The sequence below is a fragment of the Bubalus bubalis genome, chromosome 16 (genome assembly GCF_019923935.1).
Source record: "Bubalus bubalis isolate 160015118507 breed Murrah chromosome 16, NDDB_SH_1, whole genome shotgun sequence".
In the NCBI taxonomy this organism is placed as follows: Eukaryota; Metazoa; Chordata; class Mammalia; order Artiodactyla; family Bovidae; genus Bubalus; species Bubalus bubalis.
Genome location: NC_059172.1, coordinates 65,780,372 through 65,796,152, shown reverse-complemented (window position 1 = coordinate 65,796,152; position 15,781 = coordinate 65,780,372).

The window sequence follows — 15,781 nt, the reverse complement described above, 5'->3', positions numbered from 1 at the left end:
ACAGTCACTGCAATATGGTAGACAAAATCCAGTTTTCTGCGGATTGGAAGGCTGAGTTCTGGCAGAGAGTTGTGATTCTTAGCCACAGAAGCAAAAGGCAACTCTTCTTCTACAGGAAAGAGAAGGCATAGTCTCTTCCTATCTGCAGAGATGGAGCTCTTCTCAAGGACTCTTCCTGGAGAAATGGTTCAGAGGCAAACATACCCAAGTGCCAGAAAGCATGCCTGTGTGCTGCTCAGCTAGAGAAACAGAAAACCGCTGTATAATGTGATGAGTACCATGATAAGGATGTGGGACAACCCAGAGGGATGGAATGGGGAGGGAGGAGGGAGAAGGGTTCAGGATGGGGAACACATGTATACATGTGGCGGATTCATTTTGATATTTGGCAAAACTAATACAATTATGTAAAGTTTAAAAAATAAAATAAAATTAAAAAAAAAAAGGATTGAAAATGGAGTTTTATAAAGCCATAGAATCCTTTCCTAGCTCTACCCGGAAGAAGATTTCTCAAAAAAGTGAATTAACTGACTTATTAAGAATGAGAAGGAGCTAGGCAGAAGAAAAATTGGAGAAAGGAAAGATCTAGGGAGAGATGAAACTCTGTGCAAATCATTCATATAGTAGTAGATAAAGTACACAAATTCTCTACTGATATGGATACCAGCTAAGAGAATGAGGAAGAAAAGATATATATGTGTGTGTATGTGCATATATTCTTTCTCTATCTCCTTATACATATATAGATGTGTGTGTGTGTGTATATATATATATATATATATATTTACATTACACGTGTAAATACACACACACATATATATTTTTTTTCTCTCTCCCTCATTCTCCTAGCTAGTATCCATATCAGTAGAGAATCTGTGTGCTTATCTACTACTATATGAATGGTTTCACAGAGTTTCATCTCATCCTATATCATCTGGGCTTCCCAGGTGGTGCCAGTGGTAAAAAATCCACCTCCAAGTCAGGAGACATAGAAGACATGGGTTTCATCCCCAGGTCAGGAAGCTCCCCTGGAGGAGGATATGGTGAGCCACTCCAGTATTCTTACCTAGAGAACCCCATGGACAGAAGAGCCTGGCAGGCTATAGTCCATAGGGTGGCAAAGAGTCAGACATAACTGAGGCAACTTAGCATACATAATGTAAATTTAGGAAATAAGTGCAATAAAGCACAGTAGAGGAACACAAAGATTGAGGACTGATATTTTAGACAAAACTCATCACGGAAGATAGCTTTGAGGAGGTGACATTTTCCAAAAATTTGAATGAACTGAGTGGATAAGACATGAATTGGCTTAAGAATTAATGAAAATGAAGTGAAATGCACGGAAGTTCCACATACAGGATGCTTGGGGCTGGTGCACTGGGATGACCCAGAGGGATGGTATGGGGAAGGAGGTGGGAAGGGGGTTCAGGATTGGGAACACATGTACACCCATGGTGGATTCATGTTGATGTATGGCAAAACCAATACAATATTGTAAAGTAATTAGCCTCTAATTAAAATAAACAAATTTAAAAAATAAATAAAATATTCTATGCGAACAAGGGAAGAAACAGATAGCAAAAGAAAATAACAGAAAAAAATAACAAAAACAACTGAAAAATAAATAATAAGTGGCAATAAGTAAATACTTATCAATAACTACTTTAAATGTCAACAATCTAAAAGCTTCAATCAAAAAGGGCAGAGTGGCTGATTAAAATAAAAAGACCCTTCAATATGCTGCCAACAAGAGACTTTCTTCAGGGCTAAGACACAAACACTGAAAGTGAGGGGATGGAGAAATACACTTCATGCCGATAGAAATGGCAAGAAAGTGGGGCAGCAATACTCATATCAGACAAAAATAAACTTTAAAGTCTATCACAAAAGACAAAGAAAGATATTATAGAGTGACAAAGTGACCAATACAGAGGATACTACACTTATTAACATATAGGTACCCAATACAAGAACACCTAAACCTATACCACAAATATAAACAAACATAAATGGAGAAATTGACAATAATACAATAATAATAGGAAACTTCAACATGGCACTTACATCAATGGATAGATTATCCAGATAGAATATCAGTAAAGCTACAGTGTTCATAAATGACACAATAGAGAAGTTGGACTTAACAGATATCTAAGAACCATACCTGCCTCCTGAGAAACCTATATGCAGGTCAAGAACTGCACATGGATCAACAGACTGGTTCAAACTGGGAAAGGAATATGTCAAACATGTATATTGTCACTCTGTTTATTTAACTTATATGCAGAGTACATCATACAAAATGCTGGGCTGGATGACTCTCAAGCTGGAATAAATATTTCCAGGAGAAATATAAACAACTTCAGATATGCAGATGATAACACTAATGGCAGAAAGGGAAGAGGAACTAAAGAACCTCTTGATGAAGGTGAAAGAGCAGAGTAAAAAAGCTGGCTTAAAACTCAACATTCAAAAAACTAAGGTCATGGCATCCGGTCCCATCACTTCATGGCAAATAGATGGGCAAACTATGGAAACAGTGTCAGATTTCAATTTCTTGGGCTCCAAAATCACTGCAGATGGTGACTGAAGCCATGAAATTAAAAGACACTTGCTCTTTGGAAAAAAAGCTATGACAAACCTAGACAGTGTATTAAAAAGCATCACTTTGCCAACAAAGGTCCATATAGTCAAAACTATCATTTTCCCAGTAGTCATGTAAGGATGTGAGAGTTGAACCACAAAGAAGGCTGAGCACTGAAGAATTGATACTTTTCAACTGTGGTGCTGGAGAAGACTCTTGAGTGTCCCCTGGACAGCAAGTAGAATAAGCCAGTCAATCCTAAAGAAAATCAACTCTGAATATTCATTGGAACAACTGGTGCTGAAGCTCCAATACTTTAGCCACCTGATACAAAGAGTTAACTCATTGGAAAAGACCCTGATACTTGGAAATATTGAAGGCAAGAGAAGAAGGAGGCAACAGAGGTAGAGATGGTTGGATGGCATCACTGACTCAATAGACACAAATTTGAGCAAATGCAGTAAAATGGTAAAGGAAAGGGAAGCTTGGCATGTTTCAGGGGTTCATGAGGTTGCAAAAACTCAGATGAGACTTAGTGATTGAACAACAACAATGGTGGAAAGTGGAAAGCTTTTTCTGTAAAATCACAAATAAGACAAGGATGTCCACTCTACCTCTGTTTAACTTAGTAGTGGAAGCCTTATTACAGCAATCAGACAAAAAATAAAAGACATCCAAGTGGAAGGGAAGAGGTAAAACTCTGCATAAAAAGCCCTAAAATTTCCACCAAAAAATTAGCACCAAGAAATGAATTCAGTGAAGTTGGAGGGTACAAGATTATTATGCAGGAATCTGTTGCTTTTCTGTACATTAATAATGAACCAGTAGAAAGAGAAAGCAAGAAAACAATCCCATTTAAAACTGTGCTAGAAAGGATAAAATACCATGGAATAAACCTAACCAAGGAGTTGAAAGACCTATGCATCTCAAACTTTGAAAGGAATTTGAAGGAATTTGAAAATGGTTAAAAGTAGTGGCCCTATATGGCATAGCTCATAGTTTCATTGACTTAGACAAGGCTGTGATCCATCTGTTGACTACCCTAAAGCCTTTTACTGTGTGGATCACAAAAAAACTGTGGAAATTTCTTAAAGAAATAGAAATACCAGACCACCTTACCTGCCTCCTGAGAAACATGTATGCAAGTCAAGAAGCAACAGTTAGAAATGGACATGGAACAATGGACTGATTCAAAATTGGAAAATGAGTAAGTCAAGGCTGCACATTGTCACCCTGCTTATTCAGTTTATATACAGAGTACATCATGACAAATGCCAGGCTGGATGACTCACAAGCTTGAATCAAGATTGCCAGGAGAAATATCAATAACCTCAAATATGCAGATGACACAAGCCTTATGGCAGAAAGCAAAGAGGAACTAAAGAGCCTCTTGATGAAAGTGAAAGAGGAGTATGAAAGAGCTGGCTTAAAACTCAACATTCAAAAAAACCAGGATCATGGCACCCAGTCCCATCACTTCATAGCAAATAGATGGGGAAACAATTTAAATAGTGAGAGATTTTATTTTCTTGGGCTCCAAAATGAGGGCAAATGGTGACTGCAGCCATGAAATTAAAAGATGCTTGCTCCTTGGAAGATCTATGACAAACATAGACACCACATTTAAAAATGGAACATTACTTTGTCAACAAAGGTCCATCTAGTCAAAGCTATGACTTTTCCAATAGTCATGTATGGATGTGACAGTTGAACCATAAAGAAGGCTGAGCACCGAAGAAATGATGTTTCCAAACTGTGGTGTTGGAGAAGACTCTTGAGAGTCCCTTGGACTGCAGGATCAAACCAGTCAACCCTAAAGAAAATCAACCTTGAATATTTATTGGAAGGACTGCCGCTGAAGCTGAAGCTCCAATACTTTGGCCACCTGATGAGAAGCGCTGACTTATTAGAAAAGACCCTGATGCTGGGAAAGATTAAAAGCAGGAAGAGAAATGCACAACAGAGGATGAGATGGTTGGATGACATCACTGACCCAATGGACATGAGTTTGAGCAAGCTCCAGGAGATGGTGAAGGACAGGGAAGCCTGGTGTGCTGCAGTACATGGGGTTTTAAAGAGTCAGACATGACTGAGTAACTAAACAACAAAAAGAAATGGAAAGGCATGCTGTGTTCTTTGATTGGAAGAATTTATAATGTTAAAATTTATATGCTACACAAACTGTACTGCAGATTTAATGCAATCCCTATCAAAAGGCCCATATCATTTGTCACAAAAGTGAAATAAATTATTCCTAAGATTTGTATGAACTACAAAAGATCCTGAATAGCCAAAATAATCTTACACATGAAGAACAAAACTTGAGGTATCATGCTGCCTGATTTCAAACTATACAGCAAAGCTACAGTAATCAAAATAGAATGGTATTGGCGCAAAATATGACACATACATCATGGAATAGAATAGAAAGCTCAGATGTAAACCCACACACCTATATTCAATTAATCTATGACAAAGGAGGCAAGAATAAATAATGGAGAAAAGACAGTCTCTTCAGTAAGTGGTGCTGGGAAAACTGGACAGTGACATGTGAAATAATAAGATTAGAACACTTTCTCACACCATATACAAAAATAAAGTCAAAATGGATTAAAGACCTAAATGTAAAACCCGAAAAGATAAAACTCTAGAAGAAACCATAAGCAGAACTCTGACATAAAATATAGTAAGATTTTTTGATCCATCCCCAAAACAAAATAAATAAAAGCAAAAGTAAACAAATGGGACCTAATTAAACTTAAAAGCTATTGTACAGCAAAGGAAACCATTAGTTATCATCAGGGAGAGGGGTAAGATAGGAGTATGGGATTAAAAGATACAAACTAATTACTCCTTGGAAGGAAAGTTATGACCAACCTAGATAGCATATTAAAGAGCAGAGACATTACTTTGCCAACAAAGGTCCATCTACTCAAGGCTATGGTTTTGCCAGTGGTCATGTATGGATGTGAGAGTTGGACTGTGAAGAAGGCTGAGCACTGAAGAATTGATGCTTCTGAACTGTGGTGTTGGAGAAGACTCTTGAGAGTCCCTTGGACTGCAAGGAGTCCAACCAGTCCAAAGAAGATCAGTCCTGGGTGTTCATTGGAAGGACTGATGCTGAAGCTGAAATTCCAATACTTTGGCCACCTCATGCGAAGAGTTGACTCATTGGAAAAGACTCTGATGCTGGGAGGGATTGGGGGCAGGAGGAGAAGAGGACGACTGAGGATGAGATGGCTGGAATGGCATCACCAACTCAATGGACTTGAGTTTGGGTGAACTCCGAGCTTGGTGATGGACAGGGAGGCCTGGCATGCTGCGATTCTAGGGGTCACAAATAGACTCGACTGGTCGACTGAACTGAACTATATATATATATAATAAATAGGCAACAATGATATACTGTATAATACAGGGAAATATACCCATTGTTTTGTAGTAACTTTAAATGGAGGATAATATTAACTTTAGTAACTGTAGTAACTTTAAATGGAGGAAACTATTATAATATTTTAAATCAAGTATGTGCTGTGCATGCATGCATGCATGCTAAGTCACTCCAGTTATGTCCAGCTCTTTGAGATCCTATGGACTGTAGCCTACCAGACTCCTCTGTCCATGGGATTCTCCAGGCAAGAATACTGCAGTAGGTTGCAAAGCCCTCTTCCTGTAGATCTTCCCAACCCATGGATCAAACCCACATCTCTTATGTCTCCTGCATTGGCAGACAGGTTCTTTACCACTAGCGCCACATATACTTCTATTAAAAATAGAATAACATAAGAACAAAATAAAATATTCTGAGTGAAGTGTGTTCTGTCCTGAAGGAATAAACAGTACTGTTCTGAGGCAGTAGCATGCTTGATGTGCTGGAGGAATAGCATGAAGACCAATGTGGTTGGGTTGGAGGTAAGGAAGGTAGCCTGGATCTAGACCACACAGAGTTTTATAGACACTGATTTAAAAAAAAATATTTTTTTAAGATAGCTTTTGGTACTATGTAAAGCAAGGGAAGTGGTGCTCAGGACATATAAGAAGATGACAAGGCAAGTTTGGATGTAATCAAACCATCACAAAACAGAAGTGATAATGGCTTGGATTAAAGTTGTAACAGAGAGGTCGGATTCTGGATATATCTTGAGGATGCAAATACCTGGATTTGCCAATGAACTGAAGGTGAGATGTGAAAGCATGAAGATGAAAATGTCAATGTTTGTAACCTAATCAACTGAGTAAATGGTGATATTCAGTTCAGTTCAGTTCAGTCACTCAGTCGTGTCCGACTCTTTGCGACCCCATGAATCACAGCACACCAGGCCTCCCTGTCCATCACCAACTCCCAGAGTTCACTCAAACTCATGTCCATCGAGTCGGCAATGCCATCCAACCATCTCATCCTGTCGTCCCCTTCTCCTCCTGCTCCCAATCCCTACCAGCATCAGAGTATTTTCCAATGAGTCAACTCTTCGCATGAGGTGGCCAAAGTATTGGAGTTTCAGCTTCAGCATCAGTCCTTCCAATGAACACCCAGGACTGATCTCCTTTAGGATGGACTCCTTGCAGTCCAAGGGACTCTCAAGAGTCTTCTCCAACACCACAGTTCAAAAGCATCAATTCTTCAGTGCTTAGCTTTCTTCATAGTCCAACTCTCGCATCCATACATGACCACTGGCAAAACCATAGCCTTGAGTAGATGGACCTTTATTGGCAAAGTAATGTCTCTGCTCTTTAATATGCTATCTAGGTTGGTCATAACTTTCCTTCCAAGGAGTAAGCGTCTTTTAATTTCATGGCTGCTATTACTACTGAAGTAAACAGGAAAGAAGAAACAGGTCTGGGAGCACTAGGGAAAAGGACTGGCATTCATGTGCAACATTAGATAAGTGAAGTTGGAGTTACTGACTGAACATCAGTGTTTGGCTACTTTTTAGGATATGCAACTTTGGAATTCGGGAGAAAAGTCAAGGCTAGGAGTATACATTGGGAAGTCATCAAAGTAAGAGAGCATGTAGAGAAATAGGTCTCGATGTTATCACTTAGGATGCAAGAGTAGGTAAAGAGAGACCTAAGAACTGAGTCTTAGTCCACCCCAGCCATAAGTAAAGATTGGGAAGAGGAAGCGGTTTTAACAAAGGCACTTGAAAATAAGTGCAAACCAAAAAAGTATGACTTAGAAACCATTTGAAGAAAATATTTCTGAAAGGAGGGAATTTGTCAATTGTGTCACATATCTAAGATGGGGACTGAGGCTTGGTCATTGGTTGTAGCAACATGGGGTTGTTTGGTGGTCTTTGCAATTGTGTAAGGTGGTGGGGGCAAAAGCATGACTAGACTGGAAAAATGGGAGAAATGAAAGTGGACACTGTGAATATAGATAATTTGGTACAATATTTTGTAACAAAGAAAAGCAGAGAAACGAAGTATTAGTTAGAGGGAAATTTTGGGTCCAGAAAAATTTTTTTAAGATAGGAAATATCACAAAATATTTTACTGTTAGTAGAAAAGAATAAGTAGTCAAGGGAAACTGATGGTTGAAGAAGCAAAGCCTTGCAAAACTAATACAATTATGTAAAGTTTAAAAATAAAATAAATTTAAAAAAAATGAAAAGATGAGAAGGGATGGGATCTGAGGCACAAGAAGATAAGCTGACTGTAGATAGGAGTAAGGCTCTTTCATAGCAAGTCTCTCATAGTAACTGGAGAAAAGGTAGCATTTGCAGGCACAGAGACATGGAAGTGGACAGAGCAGAAGTCAGTGCATTGAAAGAATGGGAAGTACTTTAGTTAGGCTTGAGCCTAACATGTAAGGAGAACAGTTGTCAAATGGATGAATGACACCTTCAGTTAATCAATTCAAAAAGAGTTGTGAGATGCTAATCTTATATGATCATGACTTGTATTTGAAAGAACTACTTAGAGGGATTTCCCAATGTGCTTCATGTCAAAGTAGCAGAAATGTAATAATTGTACAGCCTCCCAACATGTCTGCTTTAAATAATAATAATGCAAAATTCACACCATGTGTTAGGCTTTACTCTAAGCATTTTGTATATCCTAGCCCATTTAATTCTTACAACAAACCTCAGGGAAAGCACTGGCATTTTTAAATTTGAGAAAACAGGAAAATGAGACACACAGAAGTTAAAAATCTTACCTGAGGTCACATAGCTAGCAAATAGCAAAGCTGAGACTTCAACTCAAGGATCCCAATACAAGAGGCCATGTTTGCAATCATTTGCTGTATTACCCTCTGATCCACAACCACTTCAAACTATAAATTCTGTTAAACTTTTTTTTTAAGTTATGTTCTTTAATAGTTATTCCCTTGTTGAATGACCCATACAACATTTGTGCTGTAAGTGTGACTGAGAGGTGGACAAATGCATGGTGACCTGGGAGTGTATATCAGAAGTCTGGCATTGCAGCTTTCCAGGCCTGGGGAAGGAGTATCCAATCAAGCCAATCTGGCCTGGCTCCTTGACAGCTCATGCTCTTACCTGCTAGGCTTGGCAGCCTCCCCTGCTGTCTCCTTGAACAGCTATACTGTCTGCAGTACACAGCAGTAACCCAGAAGAAGTCTTACCCACCAAGCTTCCCCACAGACAGTTGTCAGGGCGTTTGACCAGGCCATTGGATACAGTGGGCAAACATGAGTACAGCATAAACAGCTGGGACTCATCCAGTGTTCTGTGTACCCCCTTATGCATCCTGCATGTCCACAGAGTTAAGATGAGTTCTGTATAATGACTTGTGATTAGAGGCCCCAATGGCATTTGTCAATCCAACCCAATGTGATTATGAGTTATTCTGCCTCCTCCATCTCTGTCTCTTTTCCTACTTTGGCAACCATAATGTTCCTATGTTCCAGATAACATAATTATTGGATGGAAGAAGGCCTCTAAAACCACATCAGATTTTAGGCGAATGAGAAATATACTTCTGGTGTATTGGGGGGATTGTCTGTTGAGGCGGGCTTCTCAGGCAGTGCTAGTGGTAAAGAACCTTCCTGTCAATGCTGGAGACACAAGAGATGTGGTTTCGATCCCTGGGTCAGGAAGATCTCCTGGAGAAGAGAATGGCAACCCACTCTAGTATTCTTGCCCAGAGAATCCCATGGACAGAGGAGTCTGGCGGGCTAGAATCCATAAGGTCACAAAGAGTCGGACATGCCTGAAGTGATTTAATACACACACAGAACTGTTGCCGTTTTCACTAATTACTTTGATTAACAGAGTGGGCAAGTGACCCTCAGTCGCCCATGTTTTCCCTATGGCAATGTTGCTGCCTCAAAGGGAGCAGGTGATGAGGAGAAAGGCTGAGCCCCAGAGGACACTCCGGCAGCTGGGTAGGATGGCAGAAACAAGAAATGATATTTTGTTAAAAGAAATAAAAATTATCTCAAGGTAATTTAAATGAAAGGTGAAGTTAATTAAAGGTAATATTTCTTAAGAACATCAAAAGAAAAACTGAAGCATGTTTGGACAAGAAAAGGATAGACTGAATTCCAAATACAGAAGTCACCATGATCTCAGAAAGCATGTGGCTTCTCCCCTCTCTTCTTCTCTCCAGTTCCCTTCCTTCTTTCCTAGTCTGGCTGCATTTGCTTTGCATGGCCCGCCTTGGGTACCGGTAGTGACTTTACCTGGTCTTGCACAAGTGTCTGCCATCATCCTACTGGCTCAATTCCTGAGTTACAATTCTAAATTCCTCTGAGAGAGAATCACTTTGGTTCATCCAGTCTACCTGTGGCTTCCCTGAATCAGGTGGCTATGACTGTCACTCAGTTCAACTAGTCCTGGACAGAACCAGGGGTCTTGTGGCCTCAGAAGTGGCTATGGGTGGGACAACTTCAAATCAGGAATAGGACAGAGACCTTAATACAGGTTTGTCACAGAAGAGAATTTCTATGGGCTTTAAGAAGAATTGTCAAAATATCCAAGACGTCAAGGGAGGCATGGTGAATTATGAAGGAGAAAAGACAAAGTACAAGTAGGAAGAAAAAGAATGTTTGTCCCGAAGGAGGAATGAGTACAGAAATGAGACCCAAGATGAAGTTAGAGCCAGATTCAAGACACAAGCCAGCTTCAGAGGATGCCAATTCACCACGGACACCAAAGCATCACTGAAATAGGTTGGAAATTAATTCACACATGATATCCACTCATGACAACCCACATCACCAGGGAAATGTAAATTAGTTCCACTGCTTCTGATTTGGGCAGTCCCAATGAATGAAGTTTAAAAAAATAAAATTCCTCACCAGGAATACATGTCTCTGTTGAATATTTTTGCAAGTGGCATAAAGTAGCTACAGTCTCAAGCCAGCCCACTGACAGTTGCCTGAAATCAGTCCTCAAAATCAGCAATGTCTGAAAACTATTTGATGCATGACATAGAACTATTTAGGAAAAACAGATGGTTATTTTTATACACATTTCAAATCTTTAATATGTCTCCCAAGGAAGGTACATCAGCTTTAGAAAATCATAAATGAGAGCTGAGAAGAGAACAGAACTACAGAAAAGTGTTTTTAATTAATTTTTTTTAGTGGAGTATAATTAGAAAAGTGTTTTCATAGATTTTTTTTCCACAACATTGACCTGTTTTACCAGAGGAAATAATTTAGTAAGTGAATTTCTTTTAGAATAAAATGAAGGTCAATAGAAAATCAGGTCCATTAAATGTTTAGCGAATATCAGTTTGAATAGTCATGCAGATAATGAAGAGAAATCAGAAAAACCAAGGAAAACTATGACAATAAAAAATGCTAGATTGCAATTGCCAGACTGTGCAGTATAAAATGTCAACTTGCCTGGAAAACGCCTGCAGAGGAAAAGGGAACACTGTTGTTGAGAGATTCTTTATACACAGTTAATAATTTAATCTTGGAATCATACTTAGTTAAAAGACAAATTTTCTGAATGAGGAAAAATACCAAACTTTGTGACTTACTTGACTTCTCTTCATCCTCACATCCTTACATGATAAACACAGATCCAAAATCTTCTCCACATAATACAAATAAGTTTCCAGAGGCGCTTAAGTGACATTTTCTTACCAAATTTAATTTTTCCCACTCTTTCTTTCTAGCATCTTCTATACACATTACCTGGTGCTATCCTGGTATAGTGAATAATAGCTCCAATTCAATTTGCTGAATCTTTGCTAATTAAATAGAACTATTATTGGAAAATAAACCATATGCTAGACAGTGTACTAGGTTAAAAAGACTACAGTGTTAAATGAGAATGTAGCATCTGATAGAGAATATCACCTCTCAGGCATGACTAGGAGCAGGACCAGGAAGAGCCAGGACTTGGAACTGGACAAGTGCACACAGTGGGAGAGGCCCATCCAGGCTCTGGAATGAAGGCCAGTGCAACAAGAAAGCACCAGACAACCGACACTGGCCAGGCTATCTCCAGGACAAGGAAGGGTCCGCAAAATAACAACTGTCCATCAAGACAGAGGGAAAGGAACATGAAGGAATTCCAGAGCAAATGTCAGGCTGGACACTGGGTAGGTCAGGAGCAGTGTCTGGGAAGTCAGGGCCTGAACCTCAGGGCAAAGGCTTAAGGTAACCATAGGCAGGGATGCTCTAAGCTGAGAGTCCACATGCTAGTCAGAGAGTGGCATGTGCCAGAGAAGCCCAGGAAGCCTGAGACAGGACCCTGGAGAATGCTATCATTTCAGAGGTGTGAGAACAGAAAAGTTGTAATCCAGAGGCAAGGAAGATAGTGCAGAGTCACAGAAACCAACTGGAGGAGAGAGGTTTAGGGAGAAGTGTTGGTCACCAGCAAGATCAGGGAGATCAGACAGAGAATGAGCCGCTGGGTATCAATTAGGAAGGTGTTAGGACTGGAAAGTCTGGGGGAAGGTTGACAGAAACAGCTGCCTCCAAAGTTCTCTGTGCCTCTGCTTGAGGATCCTGGCAGGTCTGCATGACGGTCACTTCATGCAAACACCACACTCATACAAGATGAATCACATTTTCTTCCTGAGAGGCAGCTCACTTGACTCCCAAATGGTGAGATGTAAGTCATTTTTTATTTCAATAGAAAGTGGAGTTTGTTTCCAAACGGAATGGTAATTTTTTTTCTAACTTTGCTATTATAAGAATTTAAAGTCATCCACTGAATTTAATTCTTTTCTGTGATCCATAATCTTATGACAGGGTGAATGTCTAAATTTCCCCTTGGATCAACTGCAGAAACCATGCTTACAAAACAGCAACAGAGGCAGCAGGGGACCTGCATGTAATCAAAGACAGGACAGTGTGCCAACCTCCGCAATGTGGCACAGCACAACTGTGCTGTTATTCAGCCTCAGCTCATAGTCCCTGTAAACAAAGCTCATGGGCAGCCTGTCTTGGCAAATAGTGGAGGACAGAGAGCACAGCAAAATCTCAGGGTATATCCATGTGATGAAGAATGAACACACCCTCTCCTGGGCCTTTTCTTGTGGAAGTTCTAAGGTATCTTTCAAAAGGTTCAGCCCTGGATGTCCCTGGTGGCTCAGTGGTTAAGAATCTGCCAATGCAGGGGAGATGGGTTTGATCCCTGGTCTAGAAAGATCCCACATGCCGTGGGACAACTAAACCCACTCACCACAACTATTAAGCCTGCATTCCGTACAACCTGTTCTCCACAAAAGAAGCCACCACAATGAAAAGCCCAAGCACCATAACTAGAGAAAAGCCCACACAGCAAAAAAGACACAGTATACCAAAATAAATATATTAATAAATTACTTTTTTTAAAGGGAAGCCCTTGCCAATCATGTCTCATACTATACCTGTACCTTTTTAAAGTTTAAATCTTCCCCAAATTACCTGCTATGTAATTTTAGGAAAATCTCTTAGCCTCTTTTGTGAACCTGTTTCCTCATCTATAAGCAGGGAAAAGAAAATCTTATCTTGCAGGTAAAATTTCCTGTACAAGCAGATGCTCGAGAAATGGCAATATTATGGTTATTATTAGCAAGCAGCTCTTCATCCTTGACAAACAAACATTCCAGTAAAGCAGAGCACACAGACTGTAGAAATGGGAAACTGAATGCTCAGCTGTTTTATGCATTTCCTACAAAAGAGCAGCAAAGTGAGTGGAGGGAGGCTGGCTGTTTAGCTCCCTGTATCATTTACAGGAATGCTGAAGGAGGGCGATGCCCCAGGGACCCACCAGATTTACAGTTTCCAAAGTGTCAAAACTAGAAGTCAGTCTTTGTTTAGACATAATGTTCCTGGGGAATTAAAACTTCTTAAAGAAAGAACAGAAGCCTTAAACTACTAAATCATTGGGCAGAAAAAAGGAGGGAAGATGAACCCCACATAAACTGAAGAAAAGTGGAATTAAAGAAGCAGCTGAAGTGTGAAATCAAACCAACAGAAAAGAAAATCAAATCTCAGACATGTTTTAGGGTCAAATGTGTCCAGTCACTAGAGCACGAATTATGATACGCATGTTCTGCTTCTCTAGGTAAAGTATGAAAGTCAGGGACACAACTTGATGAAAAAGTAAAAGAAAACTATGGTTTCTGAAAGTTGATCATTCACCCAATCTACTGACATTTCCACCAGGATTTTATGTACCATCATCTGAGAACCATGAGTATTTCTCACTATAAAGATCTGAGTGACTGTCCTACGTCTCCTGTCTTTGGAGGCCAGCTTGTTTTTCAGTTGCTCATTCGTGTCCGACTCTTTGTGACCCCATGGACTGCAGCACACCAGGCTTCCCTATCCACCAAATCCTGGGGTTTGCTCAAACTCATGTCCATCAAGTTGGTGATGCCATCCAACCATCTTGTCCTCTGCTGTTTCCTTCTCCTCCTGCCTTCAATCTTTCCCAGCATCAGGGTCTTTTCTAATGAGTTGGCTCTTAGCATCAAGTAGCCAAAGTATTGGAGCTTCAGCTTCAGCATCAGTCTTTCCAATGAATATTCAGGATTGATTTCCTATATTTAGGGTTGATTTCCTTTAAGATTGACTGGTTTGATCTCCTTGCAGTCCAAGGGACTCTCAAGAGTCTTCTCCAACACCACTGTTAGAAACATCATTTCTTCAGTGCTCAGCCTTCTTTATGGTCCAACTCTCACATCCATAAATGACTACTGGAAAAACCATAGCTCTGACTATACAGACCTTTATCAGCAAAGTAATGTCTCTGCTTTTTAATATGCTGTCTATGTTTGTCATAGCTTTTCTCCCAAGGAGCAAGCATCTTTTAATTTCATGGCTGCAGTCACCATCTGCAGTGATTTTGGAGCCCAAGAAAATAAAGTCTGTCACTGCCTCCACTTTTTCCCCAACTGCTTGCCATTGAAGTGATTGGGATCGGATACTATGGGGAAAGATGAGCCAGAGGAGAAATACTCTATTGACAAAATGTCTTCAGCAACTGATGATTACTTATGCCATGAACTTTTTTATCTAAAAATGGCATTTAAGAAACAAGGTGGAAAGGATCCAAATGTCCATCAATACATGAATACATCAACAAAATGTGTATATATACAATAGAATATTATTAAATCTTTAAAAGGAAGGAAATTTTGATACATGTTACAACATGATAGACCTTGCAAACATTATGCTAAGCAAAATAACCCAAATATGAAAGGACAAATACTGTATAATTTCTACTTATATGAGATACTAAGAGCAGTAAAATTCAAAGAGACAGAAGGAAGAATGGTGCTGATTAGGGACTGAGGGAGAAGAAAGAATGAGGAGTTGTTGGTTAATGGTTAAGATCTCAGTTTGGGAAACTAAAAATGTTCTGGAAATGGATCGTGGTAATGGCTGCACAACAGTGTGAATGTACTTAATGCTGTTGAACTATTCACCTGAAACTGCTTAACATGGTAAATTCTCTACATTGTGTATATATTGCCACCACACAAGAGAAAAGGAAACTAATATGCATGTTATGGTGAAGAAACTGTCAAGAGAGAGCAAATGTACATGCATGTTTCTGAAATACTCCATGAGAACTTTTTCTGTAAGGAGCAGGCAGATGTTCTGCCTAGATCTGCACAAACCTGTTATCACATGCTAAACCCAGGTACCAGCCATTTAGGGTTTACATAAGCCATCATGTCCCATTTTCTTATACTTTCTTTGGTCCCCTGGAGAGTCTGCAAAAGCCTTCCACAAAATACAACACCAGCACTTGAGGGTCTGTCACTCAAGAG